A 17,992-nucleotide genomic window follows, 5' to 3' on the forward strand; every position below is an offset into this window, starting at 1 on the left:
CCCACGTGGTGCAATATGTAATGTGCACTTGTTGCAATATGATAGAGATGCTGTCTTATCTGGATGAATGAGTAGGCATAATGAATATTAAATAATGTGGTTGTGATGAGCCTGTAGCTTTTAACATAACACATCTACGTAGCCTACAGAAATATAATTAAATTTCAATTTTAAATGCCTACTGTATGTATCACAAGTTAATCTGAGCGGATCACATTTTAGCTGTCTCCACGCTGCATTCAGCTGGGTGTACAAACCTCATATGTAGCTTATGTTTTACTTACAGGCTGTATTGAAATATTAACAGATCTCAATACATGTAATCCATGTTGTACGGTTACTGAATTAACTTGTGATGCCGTTGCAAGAACGAAGACTGACGACGTAGGTGGCTGTGTCGATGCCTGTTCACAATTGGCTACCGCAAACGTCAGTGTGTTTTCCAAAACGTTTCCGTTATCAGTGTTATATTTGTAGCCTATCATTCCGTTATTAATCTGACTTCAAGTTGGTTTGAGACGCTTTCATACAGGGATAAGTGAAACATACTTTCTGAGGTGTTCGCACGTAATGTTTGTGGAGATAGCAACGACTGATACCAGATTCATTTGTGACAACTTCTATCCCGTTGATTGTGTTTTATATTGAATTCTACGGATGTGCTTCATTCTCATCACTATGGTAGTCTACACTACACACTACTACTCATTCATCATTGGACAGGACTGTCAAACTCCCATTTTATAGCGATTTGGATATTAGTTAGGCGCATGTGTGGAAAGGTGAAAGGTCAGGTTTAGCTTGTTTGTTATCTATAATAGGCCTACCTATAGGTTGGACACTGCGTTATAACTAACTAAAGCGTGAATGTCACTAGATAATCAAAAAGATGTGTCCGGTGTGTCAGTGGTTTACAGTCAGAGACCGTGGTAGAGACACACAACGTTACACTTGTTGAAGTTAAAAGTTAAAACCCAGCTCATGTTTTGAAAACAATGTTTAATGGGGCCTGCAGCTAAATTTAATCAAGTACACTAATACAGCATTTGAGTGTCTCACCTAAAACCTAGCTTCTAAAGAATTAATCAGGTCATGTCTGACATTTAGCATATGAAGGAGACTCATTGTCCCCACAGGAAAGGTAACTATTGTTTCTGGTTTTGGGGAGCCACTCCCTGCAGGGCCAGGCGTGATTAGACAGAATCGGCACTACCATGTGAAACGACCTTTGTCTGTGACCTGGGGTAAACCTAAAATCAAAGGTGTGTCTTTAATCAGAGACCCACAATTCCACAGGAATATAATTTGGAAAATGAGGTGATGTCGGGACTTCGATCTGTGACCCCGACAGGGGAAGCACGTTGAAGTCCGCTGTTTACAGCGTATTGTTTGTCATGTCACATGACTGCTCTTCTGTAACTCCGCAAGGAGAAGCATGAGATCAGTTCGCTGTCAGCTGCAGTGTTTTCATGTTTTATGTTTGATTGTGTTTTGTCTTGTCGTTTTCATGCAGTTTCATTAAAGCTTTTGCTTAACTTTCAATTCGACCATAGCCTCTCCTTCCTCCTCCAGAAATCAGAAAGAACACGTCTTTTAGAGAATTCTTAACAGATGACCCCGCGACGTGGATCTTTGGAGGATGAAAAAAAAAAAAAGGCGAAATTGAAAAACTGGAGTGTGACTGCTGATCTCTAACACAGGGCCCGAAATTGAAAGGTGAGCCAGAACCTGTTTTTATCGAAAATCTGCAATAGTTAATTTAGAAAGATTTAGGTGGGAGAGATCAGCAGCGTCAAACTCGTAAGTCTATTAAAATCTGTACAAGTAGGCTATTGATAAAGTAAGGCCCAATTGAGAACTGCGTTGAGAGTGATAAGTCAAGGGCAATGTATGTGATTGTGTAATTTGTATGGGTTAAAGCTTAAAAAGCCTGAAAGAAGGTCCATGGAAAAATGCACAAGGAACCGACCAGGACGGGAGACCTGAGGTAGCGTTTGAGCCGCGTGCAAGTAGGAGTCCGTTTGAATCGGCCGGGTTAGAACCAAAGAATAAATTAAAAATTTAAGATGCACCAACATTAGGTTGAAATCGTTTGAGTCGTGTGCAAGTAGGAGCCCGTTTGAATCGGCGGGTCAGAACCAAAGAATACATTTTAAATAAAAAGGCCGGGGGACGGCGACAGAGAATTAGTTTATGTGAAGGCACGGAGGAAAACATTAAGACTTTTTCAAAGCCAGCTTAACAGCTGTGGGGAAGTAGGACTTGGTAAAGCTGATTTTGCGGCGACGGCGGAAATAAAGCGCCATTGGAAGACCCCCCAGTTTTTTCTCGTGCCCATAGTATGGGAATAGGAAAATCAATTTAATAATAGGTATAGTCGAATTGTGTGAAAACACTTAGGAATTGTAAAGAAAGGCCTACTGTAAATACAAATTTTAAAGAATTGTGGTGTTGGGATTTGAGTCCGCGGCAGCGACTCTGCGCTGTGTGTGTTGTGTAGAAAAATGTAAATAAGATTGTAAAATAACTCATTGTGTAAATAAGATGTGTTGAAATTGAAAGCGCAGTGTGGTTATAATTTCATTGTAAGATTGTTTTGTTTAAATTGAGAGCGTGCAGCAGCTCAGCGGTGGGGGTTGCGGATGTTCGTTTGTGTTGAGTTTTGCATTGGAAATTCCATTTCCTGATAACGAACAGCGACTCCATCTGGTTGGTAAATCATTACAACAGAGCGTCTACTAAAACCAGGGGTCAGACTATGGAAAATACGGTAAACTAGAGAACTATCTTCTGAGGAGATTGCAGTGTGAATGCAGTACAGTATATTCTTGATTGGATGACTGGTTTGAATTTTGTGAAAAAGCGTGCAAACTCAAGCAGTGAGAATGGCTGAAAAAGTGGAAATGGATTAATCGGTATATGTCTTTGAAGAGTTGGGCGTCGACCCTGCAAGTATGAAAGATGTGGAAATGTTTGAATGGAGTTTCTCAGTGAATGCATGAAAGAGCAGCTAGCAGTTGAAAATGGGAGCAAAATGTCTGCTCAGAGTTTTTGTGAATTAATGTTTGTTGCTCAATGGTTCAGGTAGTTGAGATAAGTGCATTTCATTTTTAATCATCTATTTTCTTTTCGGTTTTTGCCTTGAGTAGGATTGTGTCTGAATGATTGATAAGCCCATTGCAAGTCAAAACAGCAGCTGTTAGATTGAATTTTTTCACACATTCTCTTATTTCACACAAAACCAAGACAAAAGGTGCCTTTGTTTGAATTTACACTCTCACCGATGTGAATCCCCCATTCTACCTGGGAAGAGAGTTCAATGGGGGGTGGTGATGAATTCAGCAGTAAGGAGAAATAAATTGGGCTACTTTTAAGCAATTTAACATTAGCTACAATTGTAACAAACATAATTTAAGATCCTTAGGGGGTTTTCAAATGGATAAATTGGTAGATGCATATTTGGCATTTTTGTGCATCTTGACTCAAAATTGGTTTGTTTTTCACTAAAAATGATAAATAACAGGCACATGGAGATAAATTAATAGTATTTTTAAGCATTCTGATCTTACTGTAGCTAATCTTCCACTATTTTTTGTTTTTTGTTGATTTTTATTCTTTTTCATGTTTCTGATGTCTCTGAGAAATCATTGGGTTGAGAGAATCAAGGTAGTAGCTTTTCCATTGATATTTCTTCATGGTTTGTTGATTTTTTATTATTTTTATTCCCTAGTTGTAAATATTTTGTTAAAAAATAAATAAAAAATGGGGGGAGATCAGAGGATTTGTAAAGCCTCTGTGCTGGCCACGCAGAGTGCTATGCAAATCTTCTTCTCAGGGTATTAAATGTGCCACAAAAGAATGACACAGGACTTATATAGAAATTGATTTGCTCAAAAAATAGCAATTTGCTGATCAAGTTTGTTAAAAATGTTTGAAGTAATAGTAAAAGATGAATCACGCAGCCCATTCCCCCATTTGAGAAGAGGAGTTTTTATTTTTTGTTTTTGTTTTTTTGTGTTTTTGTAATTGATGATCTGTACTGTATGTTTACAATGGACTCATGTTTTTTTTTTTTTGGGGATCATTTATTATGTTATGGACTAAATCTTTTTGCCCATTGTCTTAAGGACTTTGGAAAACACAGATGACAAAGGAAATTTCTCCTCTATGAGAAATTAATGGACAAATCAAGGACAAACTATCAATAATATGACTTTTCGCAAGGCAGTGTGTTGGCATGTCAGTAATTTTATTCATAGGTGAAAGCAGCCTCCAGATTCCTGCTGATAAAGCCATTCAGCCTGATGACTACATCTGATCGAGGAGATCAAGGAATCCAGGTCAGATTCATGCAAGGTGCTGCTGGACACCAGCGCTGCAGTGGAGTGGGAGAGACGCATCACAAGGATCCATGTTCGCACTTCAACTTCAGCCCAGCAGAGTGCCTACAGGAACCCAGTCCGGGTTCAGACGCCGACGGAGAGAACCAGCGGTGCTCACTGCTGCTGAATTCCTGCGGTGGTTTCCTGACAGAGCAAGGAAACTGGATCCCACCCCCTGACCCTGGGCCTGCTGACACACCAAAAAAGCTAAGGATGGCTTTTTTCTACAGGATGTAACGCTTGAATGCCAGCACAGTAAGATGGACACCAACGCCAATAAGCGGAGTGAGGAGAATTGGGTCAGCAGTAAGGAGACCCTGGGCTCCCCTCTGATCTGTCACCTTCATGTTTCAACGGTTAAAGAGCCAGAATGCTCAGGAGGATAAGAGCATTTTTTACAGCAGCTGCAGCCAAGCTAGGCGCGCAAATGTGACGTCAAGAGTGCGCCATAGCCTGCTAAGGTTTTTTGGTGACGTTGCCGCCTGTGCTGGGTGCATGAGAATGAACCAGCAGCGATCTGAGATTTTGTCCCACATTTTTCAGATTGGATAATATTGAATAAGGAACTGTCAAAATCTGTATTTCAGACTTTTATCACAAGTCTGCATCTTTCACTACAGAAAGGTCATTGATGAAGACTGTTTCCTTGTGCTCACTCCATCTGAACTGACAGCATATATTGAAGTGTGTGTGTATCAGTTTTTAGCTCCTTTGAGATTAAGATCAAACCTAATGCATTTTTCCTTGAGCCAGATAAAAGATATTTTCTGCCATAGAATAGATTTCAGCCCACCTGATTGCATTACAGATTTGAGACAAGTTATTCCTTGTGCAGTATTTGAAGTGCAGTGTGGAAACTTGAATTTGGTTTTGTTTTCTTTGATTTCTAAAATGTTTTCCCTTCCATTGTCTTTACCTGGTCAACAGCTTTAATATCTTCTGATTTAATTAAGTGTTTCTGTTTTTGTTTCAAATGGAATGCAAGTCACTAATCACTGTGAGTAAAACCAGCAAAACATATTTTGTTAAGAGAAAATAACCTTCTTGATACAATATATGGAGTCAGATAAGATGAGGTCAGAGATGAAAAATAATTTCTTGTATAAATCAAACACATTTTGCTAATGTCTACATTTTTGTTGTATGTTTATGTAATGACATTGTTTTCATTAACATTCATAGTGTTTTCACACCAAAGGTGTGAAAAATGAGGGATTGTTGAAGTTAAAAAGTTAAAACCCGGCTTATGTATTGAAAACAATGTACTTGCTAGATCTAATCAAATAACTACACTGATTAGCATTGGTCTGGCTCACACCCTCTGTAGCTTCTAAAGAATTGTTTAGGTCATTGCTGACATTTAGCATACTGTAGGAGACTCATTGTCCCCACAGGAAAAGTAACTGTTGAGCTAGCCGTGATTAGAACAAAGGAAATGCATATTACTGTGGGATCAACACTTCCATGATAATCAACCTTAGTCTGTGACCTGGGGTAAACCTAAAATCAGAGGTGTGTCTTTATCCTGAGAGACAGGAATAAATGTGGGAGCAGGAGAAAGATTCGGGACTTCGATCTGTGACCCCGACCGGGGAAGCATGTTGAAGTCCGCTGTTTACAGCGTATTGTTTGTCATGTCACATGACTGTTCTTCTGTAACTCCGCAAGGAGAAGCATGAGATCAGTCCGCTGTCAGCTGCAGTGTTTTCATGTTTTATGTTTGATTGTGTTTTGTCTTGTCGTTTTCATGCAGTTTCATTAAACATTTTGCTTAACTTTCAATTCGACCATAGCCTCTCCTTCCTCCTCCAGAAATCCGAAAGAACACGTCTTTTAGAGAATTCTTAACACACTCGCCAGACAACGAGTGATATTTTCGTAACAAAAAACGGCTCATTTGTTCATGTATGTCTGTTGGGTCCAAAACTACCGTGACTGTCCCAGTAACCCGATCCTACCGTGTTTCACAAGACCCCAACAAATGAATGTGAAAAAGAGGCGAACTGATCAGAATTGTTTATTGCAGCGGTGCAGCCCCGCCTGCAACACATATCACCAGTTAAATCAAAAACTAATTAAACTGTAACACCGGCCCCGAGCCTCCATAACTTTCTGGGCCAGATCTGTTAAACGGTCATGGTAAAGGGCTTCAATGGGCTTTTGGCCAAGACTTGCAGACTAAATCTCAAATTTGCTGGAAGTTCATCAGGGTTTTCCCCAGGCTAAAAGTATGTAGGGTAAGTAGAGTAAGACCTCTTCCTGGAGCACGGGAAATGGGCTATATTTTCTCAAGCCTGAAAAGAGTATAAATGATCAGATTAATAAAATTATCAGAATCGTGGCCGGGTGGGCTCAGTTGGTAGAGCAGGCGCACATATACGTGGAGGTTTATGCCTCGCCGCAGAGGTCCAGGGTTCAAATCTGACCTGTGACAATTTCCCGCATGTCTTCCCCCCCTTTCTCACCTAGCTGTCCTATCCATTAAAAGGCAGAAAAGCCCAAAAAAGAATCTAAAAAAAAAAATCACAAAATAATTTCCAAATTGCATAAGAAACTTAAAATCACAACAGTTGCAATTTGGTTGCATTTCTTTTTGTCCTATTATTTGTTATTGGTTTTAGGCCTTTTACTGTATATAAACTGCTCCAAAGTCATATTTCCCTGACAGGGAAAAAAAATTGAGAAAATATTGAGGGTAGAGATTGATTTTTCGTTCAATACTATATAATTAGGTAAAATACCAGGAAATGTTTTAGATAAGGATAAATATTTATTAAAAATATTGCTTGCAAGCAGTAGGAAAGCAATAACCCGTAAATGGTTGCAGGTTGACCCTCCAACTAACAATCAATGGCTAGGGATCGTAAACGAAATATACAGTATGGAGAGACTTACATTTATATTAAGGCTCAAATTTGACAAATGTAACAAGTTGTGGGAAAAATGGATTATGTATGTAAACCATTGAGGAAAGTGTGATATTGTATATCAAGATGTTGGAATTATGTTGTGATACTGTTTGAGCATCCATGATAACTTTGTGTTCTTTGTTCCAATAAAAAAAAAAGAAATGACATAATCAGCAAGTTCACACCAGGCTTGTGCAAAATTCAGAATTTCAGAATTGGCCTCCATTCAATTCATAAATTGCAATTTGAATTGAATGGACTCTGCCCCACCGGAAGTTGAATTTGAATTTGAATGACAGGAAGTGGAATTATATTCATGGCAATTCAAAGAAATTCCACACAGCCACACAACAGAAAGAATGTGTTGAATCTCACTTACATTCAGTGTTAGGAAGGTTACTTTGGAAATGTTAATGCTTACTGTTATAAGTTAACCATTATAAATGTGGTTTGAATTACTTTATTTTGATTACTTCATCAATGCAAAGCAATTTCCTTTTAATTTGATTAGTAACTATTTGAATTACACATTTTACCTCAGAAATTTGAAGTAGCCTTGATGAAACTGGCTCTGTGGTTTCCAGGTGTTATTGTTGGAATTGGTTCTTCAAAATGAACTAGTACAGATGACCTGTTAGGCCTGCTATTATTTTCCATGTTGCTGTTATTACAAGTCTCAAATCTATAAACATTTGTAATCTGAAGTTGTAAGGGACTTCTGAAACTTAAAACTCCAGTGTTGACCATCAAATAGTGTAGAAAAAAAGCTTTCAAGCAAATGTCCACCTCAAATTGTTTGGCAACCATTTTAAATACCTTAAATCATTCTGAGAAACTGAGTCATGTTCCATCATGTTCCACAAAATGACATTACAAAAACAATAAATCAAACTTAATTATTTGTTCTGTGACTAGCGCTTTTAACATTCATTGCTGGGGAAAACATTTCCTGTTAATGTAATCTGTATAAGTAGTTCAAACTAATATAATTTTATAGAATATTTAATGCAAATTAATGTACAGGCCAAAAGTTTGGACACACCTTCTCATTCAATGCGTTTCCTTTTTATTTTCATGACTATTTACATTGTAGATTCTCACTAAAGGCATCAAAACTATGAATGAACACATATGGAATTATGTACTTAACAAAAAAGTGTGAAATAACTAAAAACATGTCATATTTTAGATTCTTCAAAGTAGCCACCCTTTGCTTTTTTATTGATAAGGGAAAAACTTCCACTAATTAACCCTGACAAAGCACACCTGTGAAGTGAAAACCATTTCAGGTGACTACCTCATGAAGCTCATTGAGAGAACACCAAGGGTTTGCAGAGTTATCAAAAAAAGCAAAGGGTGGCTACTTTGAAGAATCTAAAATATAAGACATTTTTAAATTTATTTATAGATATATAAATGTATGACTCATATATTGCTCAATATTAGCTCTGGTACTGCTCATTTTCTTTTCCAAAGGAGAACAAAACGAGACTGAGCAAGTTATCTCCATCACGTCTCAACTAAGACTCCTGCAAATATTGCTCTGTCTCACCTATTTCTCCTAGTGAATTTTAGGAGCAACATATAAGACATGGGTCGGACAAAAATGAGAACAAAATGAGCCATTAACGAGACTGAGCAAGTTATCTCCATCACGTCTCAACTATGACTCCTGCAAATATTGCTCTGTCTCACCTATTTCTCCTAGTGAATTTTAGGAGCAACATATAAGAAATAGGTCAGACAAAATTGAAATAAAAACGAGGCTGAACTGAGAATCACAGTTTTGTCTCCTGAGCTGTAGAATAGCAACCATTGAGCAATAAAATGTTCCTCTGGGCATGCTTGTTCAATGAATCATAAACAATTAATGAACATGCACATAACACCTGCATAGGATCGGTACATCCGAATATCACACCTGTGGGACAGGTACAGGATGGCAAAAACAACCGCACGAACTGGCAAGTCTGGTGCAGTACATGAGGAGGAGATGCACTGCACTACTTAATGCAGCTGGTGGCCACACCAGATACTGAGGGCTACTTTTGATTTTTCAAAAGTCAAAGTCAAATCAGAGACAGCATCAGTCTCACGAAAGAGACCAACTAAGGCCATGTCATTAGAATATCTAAACAGTTTATAATTGCTGTCTCAGTGTACAAAAACAAAAGGATTGATGAAATCCAGCCCTGAAGCGCTTGTGTGTTTTAAACAATTGTAAAGCTTGGTTTCCATCCAACAGGAAATTGCAATAGTTGCCTTGGCAGTTGGAGCTCATTTTATGAGCAATGTTTTATATTACAGTTTTTTCCAACTGCTTACACACAAAAACTTGTCATGTCACACGATTTTTGAAATCTCTCACTCAAAAAAACTACACAGCAAATCTCCAAAACCATAAGCTATTAAAAGTCTGATAAAAACTGCTGTGTCTGCCCAGTTCAACTCTGAGATCTTCTCGCATTGCACAGCACTGTTAAGGAATAATCTTAGAGATTCCGTTATGTTCTGCCTCTGTTTAGAAGTGGTGAATGTTGGCTACAGCTCACAGCAACTTAATACTATTTATTCTACTTCGTTTAAGAATGCTTCATTCTGATTGGCTGGGAGGAGGGCATTAACCCGGCATATTGCCCGCTCTGTATTGCCCGCTGACTGAGCACAGCGTCATCAAATAGTAGATCAATACGCCACTTGTATTTTTTTCTATCACAGAAATTTCAAACATGAGGTCCATTGTAAAAATAAACCTTGTTTAAAAAAGTTTCTAAAACGTGTCTGAAATCTATTGGAGGGTCAGTCGATACATAGTTTTGCAAGCAAGATACAATGTAGCAACTACCTTATTAAACTAACATTAGTGATCAGATGCAGCATGGTGTGGTCACTGTAGAAACTATTAACGTCAGCTACAGTTAAGCTAACATTATTCGCTGTAGACTAGTTCTAAATATTACATTGTCTTTAAAATGGACAAATTCATTGTCAATTTTAATATATTTGGAGTAGGGAAGACATTTGAGGACTGGTTGAAGAGCGACGAGGATGACATGACAAAAGAAAAAGACAAGGCCCAGGGTACCCGTTTCTGAGATCTGACAGATGAGGAGCTGCTTACAATTGAAGACGGGGCCCTGGAATCAAACACAAAAAAGGCAACTGCCTTTGCTATGAAGGTTTTCACCGAGTGGAAGAGCCAGCAGAAGGATAGGCTGACAGTGACAACTGACGCGGACACCTGCAGCGCCGAAGAACTAAACGATTTGTTAAGACGTTTTTATGCTACAGTTCAAAGCGCAGTAGGCAAGCCGTACAGTGTGGCAACGATGACCGGCATCAGAGCCTCACTGAACCGTCATTTCTCAAGGTTCAAATTCTATGCGGACAGAGAGTTTACCACCAGCAACAGGGTGTTCAAATCCATAATTAAAAACACATCGAAAGAATGGCCAAGACAAGGCGAAACACCATCCCCACGTCACCGAGGCTGACCTGAAATTGCTGCGTGAATCGACAGCTCTCTCCCCGGACACCCCGTTAGGTCTAGTTTCCAAAGTTTGGTTTGACCTCCAGCTTTGCTTGGCGAGGCGAGGCAGGGAGGGCACTCGGGAACTGACTGCGTCCTCATTCGCCATAAAAGTGGATGACGCCGGGGATGAATACGTTAGTTTGTCGTTCAATGTCGTCTGTCTGAGGCCGGGCTGGAGTCCAGACAAATCATTACTGTTACGGGACACAGGTGAGCCTAAGCCTAGGTTATAAATTCATTGTGGTAATAATTACCTGAAGCCTACTGCAAATGTACATTTTTAGGGGTCCAAGCCCGAGTCTGGAAGAACCTTAGGGGTCCAAGCCCGAGTCTGGAAGAACCGGCGGTAGCAATAGCTACGCCGTTCGCACAGCAGGGCTGTGGAACCCTATTGTTTTTCTAAGGATTTTTTTTTGAAACTCAGACTGCAGCCTAAACCGTACAAGGTGGGGGGTTGCAATTTTCAGGACTGGTCCAAAACCCCGCAAGGACCTCAGGCGCAAAAATTGACCCATTTCCACCACTAGGTGGCGCTATAGCAGACAAAAAAGCGTTTGGCCCTATAACTCCCACACCGTACACCCGACATTCAAAAACCATACATCCACGCGTTCCCTGGATCCAACTGAATCACGTGATATAGACCAAGCCCATTTCCGCCGAGACTTTTATGCGTGAAAAATCGCGATTTATCAAAAACCTACTTTTTTTAACTCCTCCTAGACCGTGCGACCAATCTGCACAAAACTTGGACCGTAGCATCTCCAGACTGACCTGACTAAAATTTATGGAAAAAATTTTTGTACGATACAAATTGTGCATATAACGCACAAACAAATTTGTGTAGCTAACTATGAAAACACCAACTTTGCCATATCTCAGCCAAAATAAATGCTATCAACCCCAAACTTTAGATTATTCTTTGCCATGCCCCTCGGGAGGTACTCCATGAGTTTTCCGAAAATCGGTCACTAGGGGGCGCTACAACTACAAAAAGTTTATATCTCATGAACGGCTCATCCGATTTATACGAAATTTGATGGGTACCATCTGTGGCCAATCCTGAGGCCACCCCTAGAATGGAGTTCCGAGGGGTCAAAGTGGGCGTGGCCTATGGGACCCAATGTGACCCAACTCTAGATTCACCACTTACACTAATGTGAACAACTTTAAATTTAAAGAGTAGATGGACAATGGGCCGTGGATTACACCTACCAAAAATTACACATGTGGACCACTAGGTGGCGCTATAATGGTTTTTTGTAATTAACTCCCACAATACACATCACACATTAGAAATTCTTACATCCACGTGTTCCTTGAATCATGCTGAATTGCCTGATATAGGCCCCGCCCATTTCCGCGCAAACGTTTTTTCGCAGTATCGCGCAACGTGCAAAACCAACTTTTTCGAACTCGTCCTAGGCCGTGCGACCGATCTGCACGAAACCTAGTAGTTAGCATCTCCAGATGGACCTGACAAAAAGTTATGGAAATCATTTTGCTACGTTAAACTATGCCAATTTGACAACCAAACAAATTGTCCTACCTAGCTACCACACACGTATCATATCATATCTCCGTTAAATTTAAAGTTATCACCAAATGACTTGAGATCCTTGTTCAACATTCCACTACGATGCTCTGTACCAAATTTGGCGAAGATCGGCCTTTAGGGGGCGCTATAAGCAACGTTTATTTGTTTCGCCCACTAACTCAATGCATTTAAATGGGAAATTTGCAATTGCAATATCTCTGCCACAGTAAAAGCAATCAACACAAAATTTGTGGTGCTTGTTTGGAATGGCGTTCTGAGGCACTGTACCAAATGTGGCGAACATCGGCCATTAGGGGGCGCTATAGTCAACATATACCAGTTTGGGCCTTGTAATCCCTTCTGAGGTCGAGCATGTTGTATGCAACGCCAAACGGCCCCCTTTCTGCTGATGTTTTTGTTTTGTCTTCTTAGCCCTTACAGAAGGTTTTGCATCCAGCCTAGATGTCCAGAGTTTTTCGGGTCTTTGTGAAATTAATCCATACTGTTACAACCAAGATTGATACACTGTGTGTAAGAAATGTTAGGCCTACTTCCTGTTGCCACTAGGGGGCGCTATGAATTTAAGTAAATATCGGCCTTTATTTGACCTCAGGGTTCAACTCTTATGAATCTTGAAAAGTTTCGAGGTAATCGGACAAAGTACACTCGAGTTACACCCACTTCCGATACACTGTGTGTAAGAAATGTTAGGCCTACTTCCTGTTGCCACAAGGGGGGCGCTATGACTTTAAGTAAATATCGGCCTTTATTTGACCTCAGGGTTCAACTCTTATGAATCTTGAAAAGTTTCGAGGTAATTGGACAAAGTACACTCGAGTTACACCCACTTCCTGTTTCGGCGGCGAAACGCACAAAATGGCCACCCGACATGGCCACGACCTATGATTAAAAGTTTTTCTTTTAACAACTTAAAAACACGTAAATTTTCACCAGACTTGATGCAACTGCCAAATTTGGTGAGTTTTTGAATATGTTAAGCCCCTCAAAAAGCCAAATCATTTGACGGGAAAAGAATAGAAAGAAAGAAAGAAAGAATAATTCCTTCAGTTTCAATAGGGCCTTCGCCGCTGTCGGCGCTCGGGCCATAATAATGAATATATCTATCTTTTGGTGTATTTCAGAGTCAGTAGAAAAGTGTCTTTACTTTTCTAAGTATCTTATAACTAGAAATTGCCCTTAAGTTGTAATAGTCTTTGACTGTTTAACATGTGCAGGTTCATTGTTTGTGGTTCATTGGACAAGCATGGAAAACATTGTATAAACCTTTTGCAATGAAAATCTCTAAAGTTATTTTTTTTTTTTAAATACTAAAATAAAAGGGGAGCATAAATAGTGTAATATTTACTTTTTTATTGCTTAGGTTACATGTTAGTAAATAGTTTATATGTTGACAGTTCATTGAAGTTTGTGGGAATTCTTAGAGAGAATTAATAGAATGAAACTAATAGGTGCTTTCATGTAAATGTCAAAACAATTAGCAGGACACCGCAGGGAATCGAACCACATCCCAGTAAACCAGAAGTACCATACCGGTGCCTTTTGCTTTTGTTGACGGAACATGGAAGGTAAAGCAAAACCTGCATTAGCAACAGCATATAAATAACAGTATTTAATATTATGGCATAAATGTACTATATTTGGTTCTGAAAAATTTAGATAAATATATAATGTGCAGTTTTTAAATGAGTGGTAAACATGAGCTAAATGTTTATTAATATATGTTTTAGTGAAACATGCTGTTTTAATGCAGTAAAATAAACCGGTTTTTAAATTTTTATCATGCAGTTAAAGTAAGCGTTTTTTTTGTGACAAATACATGTATAGTTTACTAATGTAGAGGTCGGAGGATTATATTTTACACATTTGAGGCCACCTCTGGGACTTTGAATAAATTAGCTGTGTAAATGCGATGCTATGCCCCTATGACACAAAGCTCACTGTAAACCCCCTCCCCCCATTTCACAGTAGTACAGACGTTCCACTTTCAGAGACGAATTTAGCTTCCCATGTAATTTAAGTAGATAAGAAACCCATACAAATACATTCATGATAACTGTAGTATGTTGACATTATCTCTACATTTACTATTGCAGGATCTATGTCTCTAATGTAAATGTGATCAATTGCTGTCCCATTATCGGTTGTAGGTGAGGTAACGATCTGAATGTAACCTTGATGAGTCATTAAGGTTTTTATAGATTTTGAAAGCAGTACATTGTCATTAAAATCTCCCATTATTATTTTACCACCTGATAGATCATTAAAACGGTTGACTACAGCTAGGCCTGTCACGATAACAAATTTTGCTGGACGATAAATTTTCCCAGAAATTATTGCGATAAACGATAATATTGTCATCGAGAGACCATTTGCATCTAATATAATGATAATGTCATCATAATAATAATAATACTACAGGTACACCTTTTCAAAGATCAATACACTTTTATTTCTAAAGAATATTTAACACTGGAACTGGAAGACATTTTAAATATCCACAATATGTCTTTGATCTCCTTTAGTATTTCGTCTTTCACGCTGATGTACAGTTGTGGAATTGCCATTTGTGACACGTAAGTTCTCAGACTACAGACTCTGTACTACATTTTACAATTATTTAACACTAAATATTACATTTAAATAATATATAATTAATAAATAAAATCTATATGTATGGCTATCTGCCACGTGGCGAGTAAATGTACCAAAATAGTTCTGTTTTTCAGTCTTCATTTTGGCGAAGGTGCGGCTTCTGCTCCTCTGCAGGTCGGAGCTTCGTGGGGGGGACACACGGGCACACACACACACACACACACACACACACACACACACACACACACACACACACACACACACACACACACACACACACACACACACACACACACACACACACACACACACACATACAGGCGCCAACTCTGACATACTTTCCACACTCCGTGTCCGCGGACAGCTGTAGGCTTGTACCGTTAATGTTCTGTGCGTTGTCGGACACATGCAGCCACTTTCCTGAAACCGCTTGCGAGACTGACGAGTCCACAGCGGCGTGTATGTCCGAGCCCGTCTCCACCCCCCACCCCCACAGTCTCCACCTGCAGGTTGTCAGCTGTGTGGTTTGGAATGAAAGGGAGAAAACAGGACGCCGAGTAACACGGTGGATATCGCTCGTATACTTTTTTTTTTTTTTTTACGGCGCCTTAACTGCAAAGTGCTGCAGGAAACCCTGCTCTCGCTCTCTCCGGCTGGAGTAGCATACCGCCCACACAAAGACCATGCAACTGACAAGAGGGTTCACTCCTCGTTACGCTAAGGAACCGAGAGTGGTCCTCCAGTCTCTCTGGTAGAGAGAGACGAGGAAAATAAACAAGAATGCAAATGGAAATTATCGCGGCCGGAAAAATTATCGAGCTAATTTTTTTTTATCATGCGATAACTCGATTTATTGACTATCGCGACAGGCCTAACTACAGCCTCAAGTTTTCTTTTAAATAGGCCAATTTTGTATGATGGTGGTCTGTACAGTACCAAGTAATTATGGTTCATAGGCTGAACCTTAAACATTATTGCTTCCAAGACAGTACATTGCACATGTATGTTGTTACAGATGATGTGGTTTTTGTGATAGAAGCCAACACCACCCTGTTTTTCCTTCTGTAACCTAGAAAAAAGTGTCATGTCACTGTAAGATTGAGATCTAGCTTTGTGATAAAATGTCCATCCTGGCATGTCAATATTAGTCTGTGATGCATTGTGTTGCAACCATGTTTCTGTTAGACAAATCACATCAGCATCCAAAATTCTGCGATCTTGTTTTAAGTCATTAATGTGTACATCTAGACCTTGAATGTTGTGTAAACAGATTTTCAGAGAAAAAGCTGGTCTTGCTAATGGAGTCTTAAAGTATGGTTCCATGGCATTTAAATGTTCATCTATATCAGGTTTTGCATAGATAGCAGTGGCTTTAAAATCTTGAATGATTAGGTTTTCTACTGATGTTACACGACTCAGAGCTACACACGCTTGTCCAGCAGAGAAAATCTTTTTAAAAGAAACCACTGCTTTGTCCAAAGTTAAGCCTTGAACTTTATGTACTGTACAGGCCCACGCCAGGCGTAGTGGGAACTGCCGTCTAATTCCACCACTGTTTGTTACAGTGTCTTCATCAAGTCCAATTGGTGTTGCATTTTCAAGTCCAGGTAATGAACATGGAAATTTTGCTCTTAAATTACTGCCAATCCTTTTGTCATCAAAAGTAACATAAATTGTTTTGGGGACTGTAGCATTTTCATCAAATTTTAAAAGACAAACGGTACCAACAACTCCATTAACTAGCCCATCTGAAATGTCTATATTTTTAATAAGCATGACTCTAGCATTTGTACCAACACTTAACAATTTGTTTAAATAGGTCTTTTGATCGAAGGTATGGCAGGTAGTTTTTGTTGCAAAACGACCCGTTTGTGGATTTTTGTCAAAGTCTTGGGCTTTGATTTGGACTATATCAGTACACACTTTATGCAGCATATTGAAGTTATGCGTGTCTATGTGACTGTTTGTAGCAAAAATGTGAAGGTCCTCTGTGTCTTCTCCCAAGCCTGTTTCACATTGTTTTAACAACCTTTCATCTTGCTCATTAAGTTTTTCTCCTTTCTTATGTTTTCTGATGCGATTGAGTGTTATAGCAAAGTCTTGATTTTTCTGCCGAACTATTTCTTTTAACTCAACATGTCTAAAAGTATCCTGCCATATGTTCATCCCTGCTTGCTCTGAGTAAAGAGGTCTTCCTTTAATGGGTGGCAGTTGAAAAAAATCGCCAACAGCTATTACGGACACATTGCCAAAGGGAGAAAAATCACCACATTGTTTAATTTGCCGTAGTCTGCCGTGGATATATATCAACAGTTTGTGGTCAACCATTGAAATTTCATCTATCACTAATATTTGTAGGTCTTTCAAACTGGCTCTTAAAGTATTTACTCTTTCCTCCTTTAGAGGTTGATAGGGTAAAGAGACATTATTACTTATAGCAAAGCTGTGGTAAATTGTCATAGCATTAATGTTGTAAGCAGCTACTCCAGTAGGGGCTGTTAGTAAAACGTGAACATCATCTGGATAATTAGACAGTCTTGCTAATAATCTGCATGATTCATAATACACAGCTTTAATCAAATGAGATTTCCCTGTGCCTGCTCCACCAGAAATGAAAACATGAAATGGTTCTGGATTATTTCCATTTACTTTCTTTAGGCACCGCTGTCGTATTTCATAAAACACCTGAGCCTGTAAATCATTTAATGAACGCAACATAGATTGAGCTTCAGTACGACTAATTTTGTTTTTGGAATTCCATTGACACAAGTGGTTGTTGTTCTGGCTCCAGATCTGGAATAACTTCTTGTTCTGTTGGACACACAGGCTGATTAAGTCTCATTTCCTCTTAAACACTCCAAACGTTCAGATTCAGGACAAAGAGAAGCCCATGCATCTTCTGGAAATCCATTGCTTTCTATAATTTCTTCACACTCTTCTAATTTTTCTGCTTCAATTTCAAATTTAGACCTGTTCATATCTACTACTTCTTTGACAGATACAATGTCACCATTACAGT

Source organism: Perca flavescens, chromosome 3, assembly GCF_004354835.1.
Source record: "Perca flavescens isolate YP-PL-M2 chromosome 3, PFLA_1.0, whole genome shotgun sequence".
In the NCBI taxonomy this organism is placed as follows: Eukaryota; Metazoa; Chordata; class Actinopteri; order Perciformes; family Percidae; genus Perca; species Perca flavescens.